Raw genomic sequence first — 26,022 nt, forward strand, 5'->3', positions numbered from 1 at the left:
GCCTCCCATCAATTCTGGTGTTCCTGCCTCTGGGAGAAGAATTCAAGTCTGGAGATGGAATCCCACTTTTATTTCTTCCACTTCCAAGACCTCTCAGCCTGTTCATACCTAATAGAAGGATACAGTTCAGACCTAATAGAAGGATTCATTCATAAATATTTCTTGATCAGCTCTTTATGTAGCCACAGTGTTAGGTACCAAGTGTCATAACGATAAAGAAAATAGATGGCTCTGATTACTTTCTCATTCAAGTCTAATGCTCTAAGTGCCATGGATAAAGAAATAATGGTGGAGGAGGCCAGGTGCAATGGCTCATGCCTATAATCCCAGCACTTTGGGAGGCTGAGGTGGGCAGATCATCTGAGGTTAGGAGTTCGAGACCAGCCTGGCCAACATGGCGAAACTCCGTCTCTACTAAAAATACAAAAAAATTATCTGGGCATGGCGACAGGTCCCTGTAATCCCAGCTACTCGGAAGGCTGAGGCAGGAGAATTGCTTGAACCCGGGAGGCAGAGGTTGCAGTGAGCCGAGATCGTACCACTGCACTCCAGCCTGGGTAATAAGAGCGAAACTCCTTCTAAAAAAAAATATATATATATATAGTGGAGGAGAGAGACACATCTGAGGAGATTATGAAATGATCAGGAATGTCTTCCTGAGGAAATGACTCATGTTGGAAGAATGGGAACATGGACTGGAGTGGAATATTGTAGGGGGGAAGAGAAGAAAGCATTATAGGAAGAGAAAATAGACTGAGCACAGTCAGTAATCCAGAGAGGATCAGGGCCTATCTAGGGAACTGTGAATATTTCAGCTTGACTGGAGCAAAGGTAAGAAACTACCCTTCCTTTGCAGATGTGGAGGAGCCCAGTTGGGAAGTTAGCAGAGTGACCAGGAGCAAGGGGAAGGGAGCTTGAGCCTGGGTGGTAGCAGAGAGAGGACAGCCCCAGCTGACCTGCACCATTCTCTGGAGATCATGTTGATTCCTATGGAGCTGAGTCCTCAGAGATATATCTGGATTGCCCTGAGGAAATAGTCTCATGTCTCATATTTGCCAAAGGAGACTCCATTGTTCTGATTTTTTTGAATGTTTTTGGAAGCCAAAAACATTCCTCATGAATGACTTCCTTCTGGATTGACTACAAACCAGTGGCCTTTGGCATTATTGGAAGACAAATGTGTTTTTTTTTGTCAAGTATCAGAACATATTTTAGGGGATATATTTCCTGTCATAATAGGTTTTTATTGTTGTTATGAAGAGGCCCAAATAAGTATTTTAAGAATGTATTAAGGCTGAATCACAAGATTGTGAAGAAACTGTATCACCATTTCACTTCAGATTATTGTGACCAGGAACTTGGAATGTCAGCCTAAAAATCCAATCATTTTTGGTCTTTTTTTGAGACAGAGTCTGGCTCTGTCACCCCGTCTGTAGTGCAGTGTGCGATCTCAGCTCACTGCAAACTCTGCCTCCCAGGTTCAAGCAATTCTCCTGCTTCAGCCTCCTGAGTAGCTGGGATTACAGGCTTGTGCCACCACACCCGGCTAATTTTTGTGTTTTTAGTAGAGATGGGGTTTCACCATGTTGGCCAGGCTGGTCTTGAACTCCTGACCTCAAGTGATCTGCCTGTCTCAGCCTGCCAAAGTGCTGGGATTATAGGCATGAGCCACTGCACCTGGCCTAAAAACCCCATTTTATAAACTGTTAATTGATCAATGTGTGCCACTTTTTTATCCTCTGACTGTATCCTTTATGTAGTGGAATGTCCCTCTGTGGCTGAGTTTGACTTTTGTATGTTGATGGACAGTTTCTTTCCTCTCTTCCTTTCATAGATGTGAACTGGGCTGCACTTATACTCAGGGCTCAGTGTTAGCTCTGTGTGGAATGCAAAGTGGTATCACAAATATACCTCTTTTTAAAAAGTTCATCATAGAGTTCAGATCTAGACACAAAAAGAGTTAAATAGTAGAACAAGACAAGGTGTCACGCAGTATAGACCGTACCTGCTATGTGCTCACAGGATAAAAAGGAAGAAGGAGTTGGCAGAGATGGTGTCAAGGAAAAGACATCCTTGAGCTAGGCCATTCATGGTAAAGAGTGTGTACTTTCACACTGCGCTTTCTCCTGGAACACTCAGACAGCTGGAGACCTTGTTCTGCTCCAACCCATGTGGGCTTGCACAGCTGCTGTAGTTTCGCCATTTTCTCCTTCCTTGGCCGTGGCTGGGGGCTAGTGCTTGCCTTTTTACAGTCCTCTACTTGGCTTACAGTCAGGGGATACCTGCCCAGAAGGCACCTGGGCCCTTGTTTGTGGCCAGACTACACCTTTTGCATTTTAGAGGTGGAAAAACTGGGTCATCCTACCATGCGTGGGTTGGGGATCAGGGAGGCTGCCCTGGGAGCTTGTGCTGAATCTATCACATATGTGGCTTCTGGGTCTAAGTAAATTGGGCCCTTAAATGACAGCCAGCTTTCTGGGTAATTAACCCAGTTTTGCCTTGAGAAATATAACTGAAATAGACTGAGAGACAGGGAGGCAGCCTTCTGAATTTTTAGTGAAAAGGGGAAGCTCAGAATAGATTTTGGCTGATCAGGGAGGAAAGGAGGACTTTTTCATGGAGACCAACAGCAAGGGTCACTGAGAAGGTAGTGGGGTGGCTGCAGACCCTCCCTACCTGCCTTGGAGTCAGAGAAAATAACCCTGACCTCAGGCCCTTTACAAAGGTTTGCCTAGAAAGCAAAATTAACTGAAAATTGACTACGAATAGGCCCAATGCATAGAGAAAATGGGTTAGATGGAGGAATGACTTCTCTTTTTATAATGTGATTTATGCATTGTTATACATACTTTTTGGGTTTATATTTAATACCACTTTCTCTTTTCTACCCCATTGTCTCAGAGCCTCAATGACATTGCTGGCTGTTGCTCTGACAAGAGTGACAAACTCCTAATCTGAAAGCTGAGTTAGGATCACAGCCCACAGTCATGACGTCCTATAATTAAAAGAAAATTAAATTGTGCCACTTAAGAGCTAGAGTATTTCACATAAAATTTTGAAGTTTCTGGAATCTCTTGAAAATATAGCAACACTGTCTATGTTCCTACACAGAACCAATGGTCTCAGGCTTTACATGGGCTTCTCCTTATTAAAGGGACTTAAAGGGACAAGTACTCCCCTGTTGAGCATAGTCTCAATGTCTATTTCTCCTAGCTCACTTCACCCATTTAAGTTACCTGTCTGTCCTCTGTTGGTATTTGAATTTGTGATCTCCACTCTAACCAGAAAAACCATTAAGTTATTGGTGATAGGGAAAAAGAAAAGGAATAGTCCAAGAAGAATTCAATGCATCTCTTTGGGACTTACCTCTACCTTAAAATAGATGGAATGTCCTTTCTACCCATATGGGATTCAAAATAAATACCTGTGATTGTTTAATACTTTCACTTAGTCTTTGGCAAGGGTAAAGGAATGTTCCTATACCTCCAGGGACATTAGTCTGGGGTTATGACTCTCTTGGAGAAGGTTTAAACGCGTGAGCCCTGTTTAGCCTTGATATGTGGAATGGGAATACCTGCCTAGAAACATTTGCCATTGTCTTCCCTCTACCACTCTCAAAGTCAGAACAGTTATTTCAATTCTCATCATTTCTAGCATGCGTTGGCCTCGTATATCCCAAGACCTTTTTATTTCCCTAGGTATGTGGCTAAAGGGAGTGGGTAGGACCAAATCTTTATTTCAGCATTCAGCTGCAGAATGACGTATGGATCTGATTAATTTTCATATTTTGTTTTATTCAAAATGTCTTATTGCTCTCTCCCAACTTTTATTTTTTTTTTTGCTTAAACTTTGGATTTGAAATAACAAAATATTACAGTGGAAGTCTGATCATTGCCCTTTAAAGTTTTTTCTTTTTTATTCTTCTATATGACCAGGCTTTACAGAAAGCTATTTTACTCTAAGAAATTAGGTTTCTGGTTATCAGGAGCCCTAAATAGACATGAATTACAAGAACGTCCTTTGAAAACCCCATGCAGCACTTGTTTCATTAAATTCTATGAAGCGACCTTAATTTAGTGGAACACTGGATAGGCTGTTCTTTTAACCTATTATCACTTTGGCCAGGCCCATAAACCATATTCATGGATGATTCCATCAAGAAGGACAACAGTGGGATTAATATTATTTCAGGATACTGTAAATGCCACAATGATGAAGCTGTTTAAGATCTGGTGCTCACGGTGTCACACTGAATGCATTGACATTTACTCTGCTATCACTTCATTTCCAATATTCCTTCCAAATCAGCCGATGCTAATGCTTCAGCATGTGTGCAGAATACAATTTGTGTGGGGGTGGGGAGACTGGAAAAAGATTGTACAAGTCTTTTGCCTTCTTTTTTTCCTTTTGGTACTGAGAATGGGGAAGTATACTTGGATGGTATTTTACATACACTAGGCCCCAAGATATTAGGATTGTAGGTTCCCAGGCACTGGGTTTCCTTCTGGAGTTGGATCAAAATAAGTCATGGGGCCCCTTTTAGCTGTGACTGAACATGTGGTATTGGTCAGATATGAACCAAGAAAGCATTGCTTGGCGTCCTTAGCGTATTGGTATGTGAAATTGAGTACATATGAAAATGAAATGTCTATAATGGCACACCATTTAGAAGGTCTAATTTATAGCATTTCCTGAATCTCCTTAGTATTTAAATTTGATGCCCCCAACAACAGTAAAGATACTGGTAGTTTTTGGGAATCTCTTTTAGAAAAATAGCAAAGATGTTATCTACAAGAATATTACCAATGTCTAGTCTCTTAAGGGGTTCTAGCTCCTTATTTTGAAGGTGAGAACTCAGGTTTGAAAGGAAATTCAAAAGTTGTCTAGTTCACGGTTCTCAACTTTTAATATGCCTACGAATCACCTGGAGCAATTTCAATAACTAGATTCTGGGAGATTCCAATCCAGTAATTCGGATGTGAGGACTGAGAAGCTGCATAGCATCTAACTCCCAGGTGATGTAGATGCTGCTGGTCTGTAATCATATTTCTAATTACAGACCAATCACTTTAAATATCAACCATTGCCTACATTCTGTTAGATGACCAGCTAGTATGTATTTAAGCCTCTCTTAGTAGGAGGCTTCTCATATTCTCTTAAAGCAGTCTGTCTCATCTTTGAACTCTGAATATGAGTTCTTTTTTACATTGTACCTAAAGTCTCACTCCCTGGACTTGTCAATCCCTGGTTCAAGTCCTTGGTCACCTACGATACATATGGCAAGGTAAGGAGACATCTCTCCTGTTGACAGAAAGTTTAGATTCTCTAAGTTTCTAACCTGAGGGAAACTCTCCAGGTGGGAAGGGGATCACCTATCCAGCTGACCCAGGGGTAACTTTTGTCTCTTTGGGGTTCGTTGTTAACCTAATCATACTTTGCTGAGCCCCAAGGAACTCTGGTTCTTAGTTTGGCTCTCCCTCCCTGCCCAACTGGATGGGACATTTCCCCTATTTGAACTCTCACATCTGTCTGTCTGTCTATCTATCTATCTATGTATCTATCTATGTATCTATCTATCTAAAATATAGTGCATCATAAAAATTAATGTTTCTATTTCTACCAGATTGTAAATCTGTGGAAACAGATTATGTCTTAAGCCTCTTCAGACTCCTTTAGTACCTTGCACATACTAAGAGCTCAAACCATGTATATTAAATGGAGTAACACACAGAACCTGCCTCAAGGAATTTATAGTACTAACACAATAAAACATAAAGACACAATGTAGTAAATTAACACACTAGCGAGTAGTACAACAGGTGGATTTCAGAGAAAGAAAAAGTTCGGCATAGGTAGGAGGAATCGCAAGGGCTTTGTGGGCAAAGGGAATGGGGTCTGTAAATTTAAATCGGGCTTTACATAACCCATTTAATTTAAGGATCCTGGAACTGGGTGGGAAGAGAGTCTAGCAGATGGCTTAGGAGTGCATATGGTTTCTTCCAAGGAAGTTGGGGGTGGGGAGGGATGTAACTCAGGTAGATTTAAGGCAGGCGTCAGCAAACTTTTTCAGTAAAGAACTAGATAGTAAATATTTTAAGATTTGTGGACCTGCTGTTGTAGTGTGAAAGCAGCCACAGAGAATATGTAAATGAATTGGCTTGGCTGTGTTCCAACGAAACTTTATTTACGGACACTGAAATTTAAAGTTCATATGATTTTCATATGTTATAAAATGCTATTCTTGTTTTAACTTTTTAAAAAATCATTTAAAAATGTAAAAACTATTCTTAGCTTGAGTGCCATATAAAAACAGGCAGTCAGTTGAATTTTGCCTATGATTGTAGTTTGCAGGTCCCCGATTGATGGCCTACGTGTCCAAGCAGAACATCCCTGGTAAGGATTCCATGGATGGGAGGTTTGAGATAGACACTGCCCCTTGGAAAGGAACTATCAGTAGTTTTCACTAGAGAATGACTGTTTCAGAAAGATTTGCAGGGCTGGGAGTGAGATGATAGTTTACAGGCACAGTTAATTATCCAGAATCTGTTTCCTATGTGAGTTGGCTCTCAAGATATGGAGAGATTTTGATACTTATTCTCTTCCCCTCCCAACTCACCCTGCCTCTTATTGTTTTCTGTCTTATGACCTTTCTGATGTTACCTTGCCATAGCATCATTTCTCTACCTCATCAGGTTGCCTATGGCATACCCTCAGGCCTTTAGAATTACTGTTTCTTCCTGAGAAAAAAAATCTCCTTATAATTTTGGAATATGATCATCATCCTTACCTGATGATATGTGGTTTTACTGTATGTCCTAGTGACACAAGAAATGAACAGTCTGCATGAAACACCTGGGAAAGTACATATGTTTGGGGAGAAAAAGAGACAGTTGTGTGTTTAGAGAGAGTGAAACAAACTTGCTCTGTGACTGGGTAGAGCCGCTTTCTCCTTGGAGGAGGAACAGGGTAGATGCAGTGAGTTTAGGGTGGGACATGTGGGGCCTGTGCTACCTGGGTGAGGTTTGTCAGGTAGACATAGGTAACAGGAGGTTGGGTGATCAGACCCAGAGTCTAGGAGAGAGGAATGGGCCGGAGATATAGGTTTGGAAATTATCATTCACATATGCAGTTGAGACTCTTGACAGTGAGAAAAGAGAAATTAACAAGGCAAGCCCCTTGTAAGCCAGGGGCAGAGCAACATATGAGAGGAAAGTGGAGGCAGCCTGAGAGGCAGAGAGAACTGGGACAATGGTGCCAGTCAAAACACCAGGGGAGTGGAGGGGTCACCTTGAAGGAGACAGTAGCCATTATCATTGAATGCCTCAGGAAGTCAACTAAGAGATGTCTGAAAGTTAGCATTGGATTTGGCAATAAGTAGATCATTAGTACTTTAGGCTAATATTTGGGAAGGAAACAGAATGTGATGCTTTGGGCAACATGAAACCCAATATTGGACGTTAAGTAAAACAGATATTAACAATGTGAAGCAATAGAGAAAAGCTTCTTATTGTGGACTCTCAAGTTAAGGTTTAAAGGATTGTTTGAGAAGCTGTGGGGAAGAGTTCTCCCTGCAAGCCTCCCATGCGTCTGTCTATAGGGCCTCTGCTGTAATTTGGACAGCCTTCTTGGATTTCCAAATGGGTGAAGCCCATGCAAGGCCAGACCTCACGGTGCATCTCTGGTCCTTTGCCTGGCAGAGGCTGGGAGCACCTGCCCCCTGCATCCCAGCTGCTGTCCTGTTTAGAGCCCTTCGCAGGGCTGCTTCTGTGAGAGGAGAGGCGGCACAGTGTAACTTCACTTTATAGATGAGGAAACAGAAATCCAGACAAGTGAAGTGACTTGTTTAATACAACTTGGTGAATTGGAGCTGGCTCAAGTGGCCAGTGTCTTAGTCAAAGGGGATTTCTATTATACCACACTCTCTGAGTTGAGTAACTGAATAAATGATACTTTTTTGGTGTGTCCAAATACATATAACATAACATTTACTGTATTTTAACCATTTTTAGGTGTGCAATTCAGTGGCATAAAATACATTCATAATATAGCACAACATTCACTACCATCTGTCTCCAGAACTTTTTCATCTTTTCAAACAGAAACTCTGATCTCATTAAACTACTTCCCATTTCTCCTTCCTCTAGCTACTGGTGATCTCTATTTTGCTTTTTGTCTCTATGAATTAGCCTAGTTTAGGTAACTCATAGAAGTGCAACCATACAGCATTTCTCCATTTGTGACTGGCTTATTTTACTTCACGTAATATCTTCAAGGTTTGTCCATGTTGTAGCATATGACAAGGTTTCCTTGCTGTTTAAGGCTGAATGATAGTCTATCGTGTTTATATACTGTATTTTGTTTGCCCACTCATCTGTCCCTGGACATTTGAGTTGTCTCTCCCTTTTGGCTTTATAAATAATGCTGCTTTGCACTTGGTGTAGAAGTATCTTTTTGAGTTCCTTCACTCAATTCTTTTGGCATATACCTAGGAGTGGAATTGCTGGCTCATATGGTAATCAACTTTTTGAGGAACTGTCAAATTATTCATAGATATTTCTTGAGCACCTAGCATGTCCAATAGTACCTTGAGCCTTAGGAATACAGAGGTATTGACAGAAAATCTCTACAATTAAGGAGCTCATGGTGTGGTTGAAAAGGCAGTAGTATAAATATAGATTATGACAGAATGTTGTAAGAATGATGAAGAATAACCACCCCAAGAACTGTGAAAGTCCACAGCAGAGTCAGACTACCTCTAGGGGAGTCAGGGAAAGCTTCTTATCAGAAGCAACCTTGGAGGAGCAGCTAGTGAAGGATAAATAGCTAGAAAGGATACCAGGTTTGAGGGCAGTGTTATTCCATTCCAGTCACAGGGAACAGCATGAGCGAAGTTATGGCAGGTGCATAAGACAGGTTTGGGAAGTCTACAAATAGCTGTTTCTAACTCCTACAGAGCAGACTCCTGAAGCTGTTGCTGACATTGCTGTGGATACAAATGGTAAACACGGGCCACCCAAAGCCAGTCCTGTTCTGAGTGGTGTCTTGGGAAAAGGCTGGCCCATGAGGGAGAAATCCTGGGTTCTAGTCTTACATCCCCCAATAAGCCAGATCTTTCACGTGTCACTTGACCTTTTTTGATATGCATTTTTCTTATATGAAAAATAAGAATAGCATTAACTGCCTTCCCTTGTACATGAGTGTTTTGTGAGCATCTGATATTGTAAGTACTTTCTAGTGTTTGGAAAAGTGTAAAGCATACATTAGCCATCTGTTATTATGCTGTTTGGGGAAAATACTGTAAGTGTATGAGGCAGATTCTATTTTCTTTTTCTTTTCTTTTTTTTTTTTTTTTTGAGATGGAGTTTCACTCTTGTTGCCCAGGCTGGAGTGCAATGGCTCCATCTCTGCTCACTGCAACCTCTACCTCCCGGGTTCAAGTGATTCTCCTGCCTCAGCCTCCCGAGTAGCTGGGATTACAGGTGTATGCCACCACACCTGGCTAATTTTTTTTTTTTTTAGTAGAGATGGGGTTTCACCATGTTGGCCAGGCTGGTCTCGAACTCCGGGCCTCAAGTGATCTGCCCACCTTGGCCTCCCAAAGTGCTGGAACTACAAGCATGAGCCACTGTGCTCGGCCTCTATTTTCTAAAGATATAAAGATAGCCATATTTTTTTTTTTTGAGACAGAGTCTCGCTCTGTTGCCCAGGCTGGAATGTTGTGGGATCTCAGCTCCCAGGTTCAAACAATTCTCCTGCCACAGCCTCCTGAGTAGCTGGGATTATAGGTGCCCACCACCACACCCAGCTATTATTATTTTTTTTTTTAGGAGAGATGGTGTTGCACCATGTTGTCCAGGCTGGTCTTGTACTCCTGACGTTAAGTTATCTGCTCACCTTGGCCTGGCCCCAACATTTTTTTAAAAATTATTTCTATTTATTTATTTTTTCTTTCCAACTTTGACTTTAGGTTCAGGGAATACATGTGCAGGTTTGTTACACCGGTAAATTGCATGTCTCTGGGGCTTCGTATACAAATGATTTTGTAATCCAGGTAATGAGCATAGTAACTAATAGGTAGTTTTTGATCCTTATCCTCCTCCCACCTTCCACCCTCAAGTAGGCCCTGGTGTTTATTGTTCTCCTCTTTGTGCCCATGTGTATTCAGTGTTTAGCTCCTACTTATAAGTGAGAAAATACAGTATTTGGTTTTCTGTTCCTGTGTTAATTTGCTTGGTGTAATGGCTTCAAGCTCCATCCATGTTGCTACAAAGGACATGACTTTATTCTTGTTTATGGCTGTGTAATATTCCATCATGTATATATACTACATTTTCTGTATCCAATCTATCATTGATGAACACCTAGATAAATTCCATGTCTTTGCTGTTGGCCACAACATTGATGATTCTATATGCTGTTCTCCATCAAGAAGGAAAGTCCATTTCTCTTCCCCTTGAAACTGATGATTGTCTTGATGAATAGAATGTGGCAGAAGACAAGCTGTGTGTCTTCTGAGTTAGATCATAAGGTGATCTGGCTTCAGACTGCTCTCTATGAGGTGCTGTTCATCCTGGGAACCCAGACACAATGCGGGGAGGAAGCCCAGGCTAAATGGAGAAACCATGCATAGGTGGTGTGGCTGACAACCTGGAGCTAAGGTCTCAGCATCAACCACCATCATCTGCCAGGCTCCGCATGACTCCAGCCCCCAGGCTTTGGGTCTTCCAGCTGATGGCTCAGTCATCATGGGGCAGAGACAAGTTGTTCTCACTCTACTCTGAATTCCTGACTCAGACAATTTGTGAGCATAACAAATGGTTGGTTGACACCACTAAGTTTAGGGTAAATTTGTTTGGCAGCCGTGGTCATTTGGAAGATTGTGTGAATGTATTCTATGTATGTATATGTGTATTTAGACACATATGGACACACAAGTATGGCCCATGGCCCTAGGAGACCTCCTGGGTGGGGAGAGTTTGTATATATCACTTTGCCTTCCTGTACAATCAGATAAGCCAATTCATAAGAAAGCACCAGTAACTGATGAATAGTAAATTGTAGAATTTCTGGCAAGGTGGCAATTTGCTAAGGGTGGAAATTTAGTGTGGGGTTGAGACTGCTGGAATCTTCCTCTCAAATCTTTTCTCTCCAGATGAAGGAGAACTCTGGATGACAGGGCTGCTTCACACCAGTCTTATTTAATTTCTTCCTTCACTCCAGTTTTCTACAGCTCTCAAGAAGGCACTGGCAGCAGTGGTCTCCTGCAATGTCCCAGTGAGGCAAAAGCTATGGGGAGATCCTAGTGGCAGGAAATCAGTGAAAAGAACAAGGGAAGATCCCAAAACTATGTGCAACCTGAAAGGGAGGAAGCCTAGGGAATGATATCAGTCCCTTCTACGCAGTCTTGACCTGTCCTGGATGTGGAGGTGAATGTCCAAGCTACCCGCCTCTGCCCTCGGGCCTCAGGCTCCCCTAGAGCCCTGCCCGGGCCCCTCCACTCCCCCAGCCCAGGGCTGTGATGGAAAGTACTTCTTTCCTGCTTCTCTCCTTTGTTCCTGCCTGAAGCTCAGAGGCTGGAATCCTATGGCCCCTGGACTGCCCTAATTGGAAATGTCTCTGCCTTTTTTAAGTTAAACTGTTTTGATTCTCAGGAGGAATGAGATAAGGGAGACAGTGATTTAGATTTCCCTCTATTTTTTCCTCTGCCAGCCACCCTCCCCATCCTTTCTTCCCCCGACTTTCTCCTTTGCCTTTCTCGCCCTTTCCATTGTCATTTCTTTCCCATTTTCCTCCAGCCTTCTCCTTTACTTTCTTTTCCTTTCCTGTCCTTTCCTTTTCCTTTTCCTTTCCTTTTCCTTGCTCTTATTATCCCTCAATCTCTCATCAATCCTTTCCCTCTTGTTTCCCTTTTTAAACTACTTATTTTAATTTTGGCCTGAATTGTGGTAAGCTGAGGCAGGGGGTGGTGATTGCTGTTTTCTTTGACAGCATCATCTTTTCTAACTGGCTAAGAAGTAAGTGTGAAGTAAGAGTTTTTCTTGGGGTGGGGCTGGGTGGGAGGAGATGAGTATGGAAACAGGACAAGGAACTTCCTAGCCAAACTTGGCACCACTAGCAAAACAGGCGGTAGGAACCCCAGCCTTCTGGCTTCCTTCATCCGATCCAGGAATTCTCTGACGATTCATCTGGAAGGGCCTAGCTGAAGCTGAATAGAACTCGTGGGCACCATCACAGCTTTAAAAGACTTGCTTCTCTGCAATGTCCTCTGGGAAACCCAGCCCAAATGGATTGCTGTTGAGTTTGTAGGTTATCTGCTCAGGGCAGGTCCCTCACCAAAGCACAAAAATACACACTTCAAACTTCTTTCTGATTCATTTTCCATTTCCAGGTGGTTAGTGGAATAAAGCTGGAATTTTGGCTCCCTGGCCTCTCTTGAGCAGCTGACAAATAGCTATTTTCTGTGGGATGGCTACCCAGAGCTATCCTATTGTAGCTGAACCAAGCTGGCTGCTTGAATAGATGGGAGATGAATCAGTCTATTTTCAGCTCTGCTGATTTGCAAGCCCATCCAGCTCTTCTCTTCAACTTAGTCTGAGCTATGGGGTCCATGGGCTTAGACTCCAGCTGCTCAGCATCTAGTGCTATGGAGCCAGAAAATGGGGCTTTTGGATCACGTGCCCCTCACAAGCCATCCTCTCCTATTTCCCATTCTGCCTGTTTCATGGTAGGTTTGGCTGTTTGCAGGTTGGACTGGATCCCCTCTCCCTCCCCTCTTTTTAGCTCCTCTCCATGAGGGCCCTTCCTCCACTGCCATGCTCTTTGTTCTTTGGGATGTCCTGGAGGGGTTCAGTGCTGGAATGCCCACCCAGTTGACAGGCCAAGCAGCTGGGTGGTGTCGGCTTACCACGGCACCAGATGCGATGCACAGTGTCTATCATCAGTCCTTTGAAGAATGACGCTCAGGTGCAGCAGACCAGTTTTAAACAGGGACTTGACACGGGGAGAGCCAAGGGAAATGGGATGGGCGTTTCCAGGCTTGCTTCATTTTCTGTTTTCTTTTTTAAGACCATTTTCCTTTGGAAGCTTTTAAAACATTCACAATTTGGCTGAGTGGAGATGGTCTGCCTCCCTCAGTAGGCTGAGCTGGTGAGAAGCAAGCATCTGGCTTATACTGATGAAAGGCAGGAAATTCAGAATTTCTGCTCCAGTACTTTCTGCTTCAGTGCAGGATTCACTAACTTGGCAATGTGGTGAGCCAGCGGACAGAGGACCTGCCAGGCCATGAAACAGACTCCATTTCTGAGTTGAAGGTGCAGTGTTCAGGGCTGGGCCTGGGGAGACAGACCAGAAGATGGGGCCTCTTCTCCCCATGAGATGGCACAGGCGGAGTTGTGTGTTTTGGATGGGAGCAGTGAGGTTTTGCATGAATCCTTTTCTGATTGGATCTTAGGTCTTTTCTCCAGGGAACACCTATGGTCTTTGCTTATTTTCTAACAAGATCCCTGACCATGGAGACCTGGGCCTTGCCCCTGGCTGGCTGTGCAGCCAAATATAAACAAACGAGGGGAGTGCCTGGTGTCAAACATTATGTTTACTAAATAAAACTGACAAGTCCTCATTGTTGCGTGAGGAAGCCCTGCAGCTCTCAATCCCCCAGAGCTGAAGAGGATCCATTTTATTGAGCTCTGTAATGACAGCCCCGCTGGAACAGCTGGGTAGTTTGTATTAGCTCTAAGAGACTCGGGAGGGCAGTTTTTCTTTAGAAAAATTATGTTTTTCATTTAGACCAACAACAGCCTGGCTATCTCAGCATACCTTCCTATAATCTTTAAAAGACTGGGAAAATCATAGCCCAGGCTGTTTCCTCAACACTTAGGGTGGCTAGAGTTAGCAAGTGGCAATAGGAGAAACCAAGTTAAATTCAAATTTCAGATAAACCATAAATGCTTTTCTCACATAAGTAATATTTGGGACATACTTCTATGAAAAAAGTATTTATAATTTATCTGAAATTAAAATTTAACAGGCATCCTGCATTTTACCTGGCAATACGTGACATCTTTCTAAATATCTCTATTTGTATACTTCTGGTGACAGGACACGCATAACCTTTTAAAACAATCATTCCATCATTAGACAGCTGAAATTACTTAAAACTCTTCTGCACATTAAGATGACATTTCCTAGCATGAACTTCTGGGATCCCTTGGAATACGTCTAATCCATCTGCCATGTGACAATTCTTCAAATGTTTACTAACAGCTCTGTGTCTCCTTGAATTTTCTCTTCTCCAGCCTGAACATCTCCTACTCCTTCTGTTTCTCCTCCAGTGATGTTGTTTCAGAACTGCAGGCCCTCCTGTGAATGTGCTGTAGCTTGTCTAGAGCCTTTGTAATCAGGTGGGATCTGGCGACCTGGACAATGGCTCTGACCGACATGGCTTTGTGCCTGTTGTTGAGAGTCTGTGTCTACTGTGCCAGGGGAGTTCTGTCCTCATGAGCCTGGCTTCCCTGTACCCTGAAGTACTGCTGCCTGTCAGACTGGAACTTGTGGGCCACTGGAGAAGTGCACACTCCTGTACATGCCAAATGCAACTTTGGCAGCTCTATTCTTATTTATTATGTATTTATTTATTTTTTGAGATGGAGTCTCGCTCTGTCACCCAGATTGGAGTGCAGTGGTGTGATCTTGGCTCACTGCCACCTCCGCCTCCTGGGTTCAAGTGACTATCCTGCCTCAGCCTCCCGAGTAGCTGAGATTACAGGTGCGTGCCACCATGCCCTGCTAATTTTTTTTGTATTTTTAGTAGAGATGGGGTTTCACCATGTTAGCCAGAATGGTCTCGATCTCCTGACCTCGTGATCTGCCCGCCTTGGCCTCCCAAAGTGCTAGGATTACGAGCGTGAGCCACTGTGCCCAGCCGGCAGCTCCATTCTTAAGTGATAGTTGGAAGTTAGGACAATTAGCATTACCAAAAGTCATCTTAGATTCTTCTGAAACAGGCTTTTTTTTTTTTTTTTTTAATGACTAGGTTACATGTTTCTGTATCGGGTCACATTGGAGTCGTGGACAAAGACATCAAGCTGGATTCAGAAATTTGCGACAAACCAACTGTGGAATTTTGGGAAAGTCACTTCACCTCTTTGGCTCTCAGCATCTTCATGTGTAAAATGAGGAGTTTGAGTTAATTCTCTAAGGCAGAAGAATGTCTCAGAAAGACTTGTGGGTGTGGTTATTAACCCATGAAGTAGGTCAGTATGCAATAGATAAAGACATAGTTTTTAAAAACCAATAGAGAAAAACTGTAACTGTCTTAGATCTAAAGTGATATTTAGGTCCTCAACTTCCCTTGGGCAGAAAATAGTCTTAAAAAAATTACACGTGGACTACTTACTGATGCCAGTCTGTGAACTCTTTGTCATTGGTCTGTGTCAAGATAAATACAGAGACTGAGAAGTGTTTAGAGATGTGTACATCTACTGGGCATTGCTGTGACATCCAAGTGCATGAGCCTGTTGAATGGGTACAGACAAGTGTGGATGCTGCTGAACGTGTGGGTGGTGAGTGGCAGGTGACATGAGCTGTGCACCAGTCAGTTCCAAACAATCTGGCCTAACCCAGTGCTTCAGATAGGAATTCTGATCCCAAGCAAAAATGTCAAAACTCTTCTTTCTCTCATGAGTACCTTTCTTTTAAAATTAAGTTTATATTGAACATAGAATGTTTTAATATGTATTTACATAGGTATGACCTTTAAGATCAGTTAATAGTAAAATATTAAAAACATGAGTCATTTGCACCCTCCTTCCCCAAGCCTCATGCAGGTTCCCTGACAGCAGCCACATTAAATTGGGAGCTTCATTGTTTATAGAGAAAGAAGTCTCTACCTGCAGAGAGAAGCCCAGAAGGCTCAGTGCTGGGAGGCACCAAGCGCCATGAAGTGACATGGGGGAGGCTGGGTGAAAGTCTGAGCACAAGCAGTTGGACCATGACCCATCCCAACACTTGCTCACCAATCCAGTATAGCTGACCAACTCCCTCATGCCACTTTCATTCTCACTATACCCTTTCCTTCACCCATCCCACATATATTTAATCTCTGGCAAAAAGGAATCTGAGAGGCTCTGGACTCTGGGATGCTGGGCATAGCAGAGGGCAGAGGTGAGGCTCAGGGCTGAAAACTAGAGTTTTCTGTGAATATCTATATATTGAACTGCATCACTGACAGCCCCTCCCTCTGACTTTCTCTAAAAATTATCAGGGGCTAGACCTCACCCTAGGGAGGAGATCAGAGTGTTTTTCTCTGGAGAAACTAAACATCCTCAAAAAGAGACCCATATACTGACATATGGAGACCTCTAATGAAAAGGCCAATTCTTTTCTGATTATCCTACAGTGATCTCCTGCTGTCAACAAGCCTTGCACCTACCCTCATCCCCTTGCAAATTTTCAGGTGACTTTCCATTGCCTCACTCTTATAACATATGAATGGACAGTCAAGGATCATAAGACATTTGAGAGAGTTTTCCCATATGAAAGACATATGCTATTGATTGATTTATTAATGATCATAATTAATGTCCTTACAGTCTCTGTGCCTTTTGCCCTGTAAGTTTGCGGACTCCTCTTACTCTAATTCTTGGCTTGCCTGTGTGTCTTAGTCCATTCTGTGCAGCTATAACAGAATACCACTGACTGGTAATTTATGAACAATAGAAGTTTATTTGGCTGATGGTTTTAGAGGCTGGGAAGTCCAAGATCAGATTAAGGGTCTGCATCTGGTAAGGGCCTTCTTGCTACATCATATAGCCAGTGAGCAAGTGAGAGAGAGAGAGAGAGAGAGGGAGAAAAGGGGGTCAAACTCATCCTTTATGAGGACATCACTCCTGTAATAATGAACCCATCCCTGCAATAATGGCACTAAACCATTCATAAGAGCAGAGCCCTCATGACCTAATCACCTCTTAAATGTTCCACCTTTTACACTGTTGCATTGGGGATTAAATTTCCAACATGTGAACTTTGGGGGACACATTCAAACCATAGCACCACATGACTTGCATTGGCCAGTGGGACAATAGCAAACTTGATTTAAGTGGAGACTTGAAAAAGTACTTGTATATTTCCTTTTTTTCTCTTGGACCTGTGCCACTCACATGAGAGCACACTTGAGCTAGCCTTCTGAAGAAATGTGGGAAACATGGGGAAAGCCAGGTTCTCCCAGTTGAGCCCTCATTGGCCAGCCAAACACCAGTAGTCCCACTAGCTGAACATAAATGCATGAATGAGCCCAGCCAAGATCAGCTAAGCCTGACCTGGCTGGCTCATAGGCAAGCACTGTCCTCTCTGAGAAAATCAAATGCTATGGCATCAAATCTGTAACATGTTAGTGTAAACAAACACACCTTCTGCCTTCTGGTTTACCACCAAGTTCTATCTCTCTACTACTTGAGATCTGAGAACACCTTTTTGGCCTTGAAATCCAATTGTCTGCAGGAATGATACCTTGGAGGAAGCCGTTGATATAAGCCGGGAAAACAGATTGTCAAATCGACTTTGCTGGACACAGGCTTCCTCCTCTGATTCCTGGTCCTGCCTTATAATAATCTCATCTGGCCTATGGCTCAGTGGTTTCTTCTGCCCTGGGGTTAGTAAAAAGTCTCAGAATGCCATATAGCCCAAATTCGTTAGCTGGGTCCTCAACTCAAGTCTCTGCCTTTGGGCTTATAAGTCAAGCTGGAGGCAGAAGAAATTGTGATTTTGTTTCTTCTTTTCTGGTTTTTTTTTTTTTTTTTTTTTGCGAGACAAGGTCTTGCTCTGTCACCTAGTATCAGTGCAGTGGCATGTTCACAGCTCACTGCAGCCTCCATGTCCCAGGCTCAAGCAATCCTCCTACCTCTGCCTCCAGAGTAGCTGGGACCACAGGCACATGCCAGCACGCCTGGTGAATGTTTTATTTTTTTGTAAAGCTGGGTCTCACTACATTGCCAGGCTGGTCTTGAACTCCTGGACTCAAGCAATTCTCCTGTCTCAGTCTCCCAAAGTGCTGGGATTATAGGCATGAGCGACATACCTGTTGAGAAATTGTGAAGTGAGTAAAAATAATCTACCACCCCAGCCCCGCCTGTGCCTTTCTATGGGTCCTTTCTTCCTTCCCTATGCCCAAGTCACATATAGCTCTCTCTCCTTCAGGAGAGTCTGCAGTCTGCTTACACTCAGGGACCATTTTTTTTTAAACTTTTATTTTAAGTTTAGGGGTACCTGTGCAGGTTTGTTATATCAGAATGGAGACAGAAAATTAATGAAGATATTCAGTATCACAGAACATTTAGACATTACTTTTCTCAGTGTTTCTTACAATTCAAGTCTTTTTTTTTTTTCGAGATGGAGTCTTACTCTTGTCACCTGGGCTGGAGTGCAACGGCATGCTCTAGGCTCACTGCAACTCTGCCTCCCAGATTCAAGTGATTCTCCTGCCTTAGCCTCCTGAGTAGCTGGGATTACAGGCACCTGCCACCAGGCCTGGCTAATTTTTGTATTTTTAGTAGACATGGAGTTTCACCATGTTGGCCAGGCTGATCTCGAACTCCTGACCTCTGGTGATCCTCCTGCCTCGGCCTCCCAAAGTGCTGGGATTACAGGTGTGAGCCACTGCTCTTGGCCACAATTCAATCTTATCTCCAACTGGAATGAGAAGCCTTTTGCTCATTTTAAACGAATTTTCTCTAGAAGGCAAAACTCCTTTAGAGGGGGTATGTTTGTGTTTTTCAATGATCTTGAAGTGGTAACCCATGGCTAGGTTCCTGTGGTTGAAGCCCAGCGCTGACACTGTTCTTTCACCAAAAGCATTCTAGACATGGTCATTAGCTCACTGGGGACCCAGGGAGAGAAAGTAAATAAGAAAATTGTCTTGCAAATGCTTACTGTGTTTTGTAATTTGGAAGCCCTCCCTGCTGATATTCAAACCACACACACAGCCATGTGCTGTTACCTGAGTAACAGTTCTTGAGTTGGCATTTTAGGATCAAACGAGGTTCAGAGGAGCAATTTTATTCTTTCCTGGGCCTTTGCCATCTTGCTAGGGGATGTATTCCTCTTTTTGATGCTAAAACAGGACTTACAGTCTCCTGGGAAGATGAAGTCTGATAAATCAGTTGTTATTGCCCTGGGCTTTTCATCTAAAGCAAAGGGAGAGCTGAGGTAATTGTCCAAATAATTTGGGCAAAACAATCAACCATTCTCACTGAATCACAAAGTTTGGAGTTATCCAAATAATAGCAGAGTACATAGCATCTGCTTAGCACATTTTAGTTTCTAGGAAAGGCAAACCCCCTCTTTTTGGGGGATACTTTGCAAGGACTAAATCAGCATTCTCAGTTGTCCCAGTGCCCCTCCCTGGGAGTGGCAAGCAGAAGGAACCCTGTGAAGGTAACAACAGGGAGTGTTGACTGAGCTGTTGCATGTTCCAGGCACCCTGCTAAGCAGCCCAAGTAGATCTCATTTAGACATCGTCACAAGCCTGTTAGCATCTCCACTCAGCAGAAGTTGAACATGAGGCCTGCAAATCTTTAAGGAACTTGGGTGAGGCTCACAGCTGGTAAGTTGCAGAGTTGAGTCAAGCCTACTCAGTCTGACTGCAGAGCCTGTCCTTTCAAACATGAAACCTCTAAGCAGGATTATACCATGAGGATCCTGAAACCCAGAGAAACTGTGATCAGATCAGCTTCCTTAGCAGAAGAAGAAGGATAATGAAAAGCACCATTAAGTAGCTGGATGATGTAAAGCAAGAAATGTCCCCGCTCTGGGCCTCAGATTCCTGTGGGCTAAATAAAGGGACCGGCCTGGGTAATTTGTAAGGTCTGTTTCAGGTCTCGCTGTCCATGATTTTTAAAGTAGTCTGGGTCTGTGATCTCAGTATACTCATTTCCTGAGCTCTGATTGAAGCTGAGACCAGCACTATTTGAATCCTGGTGTACTAACAAGGAGGGAAGCACTAACAGGGTAGGCTGAGCCTTTAAATCTCAGTGTCCTCAGTAGCACAGGGTTATATCTTTTGTGCTTACATAATTATTTCAGGTTTTGGAGTTGGGGTGTGTGTGTTTGATAGTCAACCAGAACCCAGGCTGATGGGGTAGCTACCATCTCTAATGTCTTATGTCATTCTGCCAGAGGAAAAAAAAGTTCTGGGAGGTATTAAACAGGAAATTAAATGTGCTGGCCCAGAAAATGACAAGAGTCATGGTCTCTCCTAACTTCTTAACCAGATCTAGATCCATAGGCCTATCCAACCAGAGGGAGTGAGGAGATACAAAACCTACATGTGCCCCAAACATGGACAACTGGGAATTTTTGGAGGACAGCATTAATGACCACCTAAAATAGGAATGCTGCAATGTTTTATAAGGATCCTACACTATCGGATCCTACAAAAGGCAGAGCTGCTCACGTTCCACTGTGTTCAGAGAGACAGAATGGACGAGAGAATGCTTCATTTTCAACAAGATCCTGGAAACCAGCTGGGGGAGAGGGCCCTGGGGTGGGCAGAGGGCCCTGGGGTAAGGAGAGGTCACTCAGGGTCAGGTTTTCTCTAGGGTTTACCTTGATCACATTCCTTTCTTTAATATTTCTTGTAACCCACTAATTCAGATAGCTAAAAAAGTTACCATGAGCTAAAGTCAACATCAATTAAAAATTCCATATATATTTCATGGGAAAACACATGGTCTTCAAACGTGTGATTTTCATCGGACCTCCTCATCTGTTTGCCATTTAAGGTTCAGGCCATTTTCCATATTTCTATCAAATGCTGGCTGCTGCAGATGAAAGCCTGGCAAATTACTGTGCAAAAGAAACTTTCTGAAGTTATAAATAATCAAATGCCTGTGGGGCGTTGACTTCATACACAATAATACACAGTAATGATCAGAGCTCAGAGGAAAAATGGAGCTAAATGATGGCCTTAGTAGTAAGGAGAAGGTTGTGGCTTTGCTTAGAGTAACATGAGTTCCATGCTCCTGGCTTCTCATCCTCTGGCACAAATGGGACAGGTGGAGCTATGAAGAGAGTTGGTGAAGTAGCTGAACACAGGCAGGGACAGTGGTGTGCTGGTAAATGTTTAATAATTGGCTCTCTGGGGAAAAAAGCCCTGATGTGTAATGCTTGCAATTTTCCTGGTGTAAATACACCCACCATGGCTGATTTCAAGGTACCGACATGATGTCACTGAACATGGATTTGGGAAGAGATGTATACAGTTGGCTCTTGCAAACCAGTGCCGCCTGGCTCCTCCACATCACTGAGCAGGGAAATTGGGACGGTCATCTGTCTTTTGTCCCCTACCCTCCTCTAGTCCTAGAATAGGGTGTCTGGAGCTTAGATGGCAGGAACTGTTCAGAGTGAAGGCAATGGCAGGAGGAAGGAAGATGTCATGGAGAGGAAGATTGGCAGCTCACATATTATATTGATTTCCAAGGGCTGTGGCAACAAATTACCAGAAAAAGTGGTTTAGAACAACAGAAATTTATTCTCTCGTGGTTCTGGAATTTAGAAATCAGGGCTCACCATATTGGTGGGGCTGGTTCCCCCTGGAGTCTTTATGGGAGAGACTGTCCCATTCCTTTCTCCCAAATTCTGGTGATTTTTAGAAATACTTGTCATTCCTCAACTTGCAGACACATCACTCCAATGTGATCATCTTCTTCTCTGTGTCTCTGTGTCCTCTCTTCTTATAAGAATGCCATTTCATCTTGAGCTCTTTAACTAACTACATCTGCAAAGACTCTATTTCCAAATAAGGCCACATTCTGAGGTTTCAGAAGGACACGAATTTTGGGGAGACACAATTCCATTCACTACACATTCTCACACACAGTACAGAAAGGGGTGGGCAGGACCAGCGTGGGCTACCTGGCTGTAATATCCCCCTGACTGTCTTGAACCTCCCTAGGCTGTGATCTGTTTCCTGATTTATGATTGCGGGTCAGCAGGGGAAGTGGTCTGTGATGGGCGGGTTGCCTTTCCACTTAGTCACGCTCCTCACCTCCAAATCTAGGTGGGTGCGGAGCGGAGTGACCCTGCCCTACTTATATCATCTTCTAACTCCTTTAAAGGCAATTTGGGCAAAAATAAACACAAACCTCTAGGAGAGTTCTGTTCTTTAATTAGTTTCATGTACCCTACCTGTAAAATAGGCCATTAATCAATACTGAAAGAGTGAATGGACAAATGAGCACAGTCAAGGGCCTCTTGGGTTGATTAGAATGGGCCTTCTCTGGAAGAAAACATATGAGCTCTCAAGTTCAAAAATATTTTTTCAATCTGAAAGACTTATTCCGGCCCATTAGGTCAGTGGAAGACAGTGACTGAGGATCAAGTGTCAAAGGCCCCCAGGGGGGACATTAAGTAAGGCCTTCCTTGGCCCTGTAATAGGAGCTGCTGCCAGTGGAGCCATGCACCACTCCTCCCTGGGGCCCTGATGAGAAAGCCAGCTTGGCTGGGCCTCTAAGGGCAGGGAGAGGTCACTGAGATTCCGGTGGCAACTTTAAACTACATCGTGTGGACCTTTCAGTTTGGTGCAGGAAGCTCTTCTCTCAGCCTGGAATGCAGAGGAAGGGGTTGGGGGTTGGGGGGGTTCAGGTTTCCAGGAAAGAATTTGGCTTCAATGTTTCCTTGATTGAGGCAAGCTCATACCTGGGAAGCACCAGGCTTAGGGAATCTGTTGCACCGGTGAGATTTTCACATCTCGGGCCCAAGTTCCTTGTTTCCAACAACTGTTTTTGAGATTAATTGGATTTACGTGCCACGGCTTAAGAGTCCATAACGAACCCCATTCCCCCCTGTTGCAGCTCCTCCTCTCCTCCCACTAGGTTGCTCTCACTCCTGGGTTTCAGGTATGCAGTCATTTGGCTGGCCTGTGATCACACGAAACAATGACCACATAAAACACACCTCCATTTGGAGATAAGCACTGATGCATGCCCTGCAGCTGAGATTAAAATCTGTCCCATAAATCTCTCCACAATGCTGTGTATTCCACACACAATGATGAGGAGTGAGCTAGTAAATAAATGGCTGAGAAAAAAAAATTTCTCCCAAAGTGCCTTATGATTAAGAGGTTTGTTTCCATATTGCTAGAAACTACAGGAGGGGCAAGCTTTGTCACTGATGTGAGTTCTTCCCTATGGCATTGTCTCGAGGGTTCAATTTCATTCATCACACAATTTTTAAGAGCCTACTATGTGTATAACTGGGGGTATAACCAGGACACAACTGAAGATATGCATAGGTTTAACTGGGAGTTCATAGATACAATTAATAAGGTAATGGAATTTGAAAACATATGAATTTGAGATCTAGTTATAAAAAATTCTATGTGTGTGTATTTGTGTGCTTTGGAGTTTAATTGTACCATTGTATAGAGATATTTGATAGAATTTTTGACATACAGTGGAATATTTTAAGTCCCTAGGTTCAAAATAAATAATAATGGAATAAACCAGTCATCTCCATGCTTTTTTATGACTTTATCATGATGTTAGATTTTCTAGAAAAGGATTTGAGGATTCATCCTGTTCCTTGATCTGTTAGTAAACCAGGATAATCTGAATCTCAGTGGTACTGTTTTCCCTCATCTGAAGTAACAAGGAGTGCGCGTATATGTGTGTGTCCATTATGTGCGCATGACTGGGTGTGGTTGTGTGGGTATTAAGGCTAGGAGGCACAGGGATTGCTGAGGAAAACTAAATTCAATAAGAATACATTCCGAGATCTCAGATCAACCATTTTTATCCTTGGAAATCCGTAGCTGCAAGTGAACCCACAGTTGACAAGCCACTACATTTCTAGAATTTAGATCATTGAGGTGCTTCCATATGCAAAGAAGATGCCCCTTTTGCCATGGTGGCTAAACCTTGAGGTTGCAACCTTAGGCTGGGGGGGAGGACATGCTGAATAAAAGGAAAGGCCTGCCCCTCTGGGCCGAGTAAGAGTGGGAAGAAGAATGGGGATAAGCAGAGGAGAAAAGCAGACTTAAGTATCTTTGTTCCTCTTGGCCCCTTGGGTCTTTGTCCTTTGTACCCAGATAAACATGGGGAAGAAGAACATTGGGCTATTGGGCTGGGAGATGTGCTTTATTGAATGATTGTGTGTGTGTGTGTGTGTGTGTCCGTGTGCGTGCATGTGTGCACTTGTGAGAGAGAGAAGGGTGAAGAGATCCAAGTCTCCAGATCTCCATCATGGCTGGGGAGGCATGGTGAAGAAGAGGCCAGGCAACAGAAGGATGGATTGAAAAGCCAGTAGGCCATGCTCCTGGCTACCATAGTCTAGTGGTGACTTGCAAGGAATTCAGAAGGGCCCATCTACCTGGTGAGGGGATGAGGAAGGGCTGAGGCAGCCTGGGGACTTGCAGGAGGCCTGTGGTCAGAGTGAAGAGGCTGCAGGTGCAGGGCCTTGGAGACGGAGGCAAGCAGCAGGGAAAATGCACTGCCATGGTGAGTGCCAGCACACTGACCTCAAATGACAGTGCCCCTTCACTCCCTGCCCTACCCAAAAAGGAAGCACACCATGAGTCATGATCATCTTCATTGTCACTACTGTAGGGAGCATAGCTATTCCAGGTGATATGCAGCTGGGACTAGGGGATATCCAGAGGAACGTCTCCCCTGCTGGCAAGAGGATAAAATAACCCTTCATATATCAAGATGGCATCTTAGAGAACAGAAGAGGAGGTGAAATCCGAGAGACCAAAATTCATCTACATACCTGGACTCATTTGAAAAGGAATGACTTTTGATAGGGAATTCAGTTTTGAAAAGACTGCGTTTCTAAGGGGACATTTTCCATGGGGCAGGACTAAGATACCATTATTGGCGAGTCAAAGTGTTCCGAGCCACCCAGCTAATATGGGCTTTCTGAGGAAGAGCAGAGCCTTTCGGGGGAAAAAAGAAACTATTTTCCCTCCATAACTGACTGTGGTGTGAGTAACAAGCCAGCCCTGATACAAATGGATAAAAATAAAGTCGGGAATTTTCAAGTACTTTCATCTTAAGTAAACAACCTTAAAATAGTCATGAAGACTTTTGAAACTTTTCAGTGGTCTTTTAAGTCTTTTATAAAAATACTCTGGGAACAAGAAGCCCTGTTGTGCTATCTCTCTGGCATTCCACAAGGAGAGAATAAAAGACCCTGAGAATGCCTACGGCACAAGCGTCTCCATGGAACCCAGCAGGATAAGCCGACTTGGGAGTGTCATTACCATCTGGGGACACCAACCCAAATACTGATGAGAAAAAAAGGCCCTGAAGAATTTAGCCTTCAGGGACCATTTCCCAATGGAAGGGGAAGTCCCTGGAATTCCATGCTTCTGCGGACAGGAAAATTGCTTTTCCTGGGGACGCTTTCTGAATAAGGGAGATAGATACTCCTGTGACTGGGATGGTTCTGGTGCAGATTGTTTTGGACACAAGGGAATGGCCTAGGTGACCTTCTAGGGGTCTCGTACCTAATCTGCGATTCTGTAAGTAATGAGTTGACAGAAAATTGCATTCTGTCTTTGGTTGGCCATCTGCTGTTTCCCTAATGCTGGCTGATAAAGGCATGGTGATGTGGGGAGAAGGTGAGCTGTAATTAATTATCTATGGCATTGATGAATTTCTTGTAGGATATTCCCCTGCTAATCCAGCAGTATAGCTGCATCCCTCCCCCCTCCCAGTGTTAATGGTCTATTTATGGACTTGGCTTCATAATTAAATGTTTCATTTGCAAGAAAATGGTTCCTAGGAAAATCCAAGCTCTCTTTATGTGCCTGCAATGGGCTCTTGCAGACGTTGCATAAGAGATTTGACCATGTAGGCCTGCTGCTCTTAGCTTTCTGGATAATCTAATGAATTATGTTTCCAGTGTATGTAAATTACAAAATGTAATATTCTTCAGTATGCCTGCTGAATGAAGCCAAATGTATTGTGGGTATATTTTTAATTATTTTTATGCTATAAAAATGGAAGAAATCGGAAGTACAGATACAGT

The 26,022-nt window shown here is 43.4% G+C and overlaps 1 long non-coding RNA gene across 2 annotated transcripts in view; it reads left to right on the forward strand.

Moving 5' to 3' along the window:
- Window positions 1-698: 698 nt before the first annotated feature.
- Window positions 699-26,022, forward strand: part of LOC112132119 (uncharacterized) — a 353,510-nt gene continuing 328,186 nt past the window's right edge. Inside the window, exon 1 of one of the 2 annotated variants that reach the window (XR_010136274.1) lies at window positions 699-831. This is a non-coding gene — a long non-coding RNA (uncharacterized LOC112132119). The remainder of the gene's footprint in view (window positions 832-26,022) is intronic. The other variant, XR_010136275.1, reaches the window with a different exon arrangement.

Source organism: Pongo abelii, chromosome 12 (assembly GCF_028885655.2).
Source record: "Pongo abelii isolate AG06213 chromosome 12, NHGRI_mPonAbe1-v2.0_pri, whole genome shotgun sequence".
NCBI lineage: Eukaryota > Metazoa > Chordata > Mammalia > Primates > Hominidae > Pongo > Pongo abelii.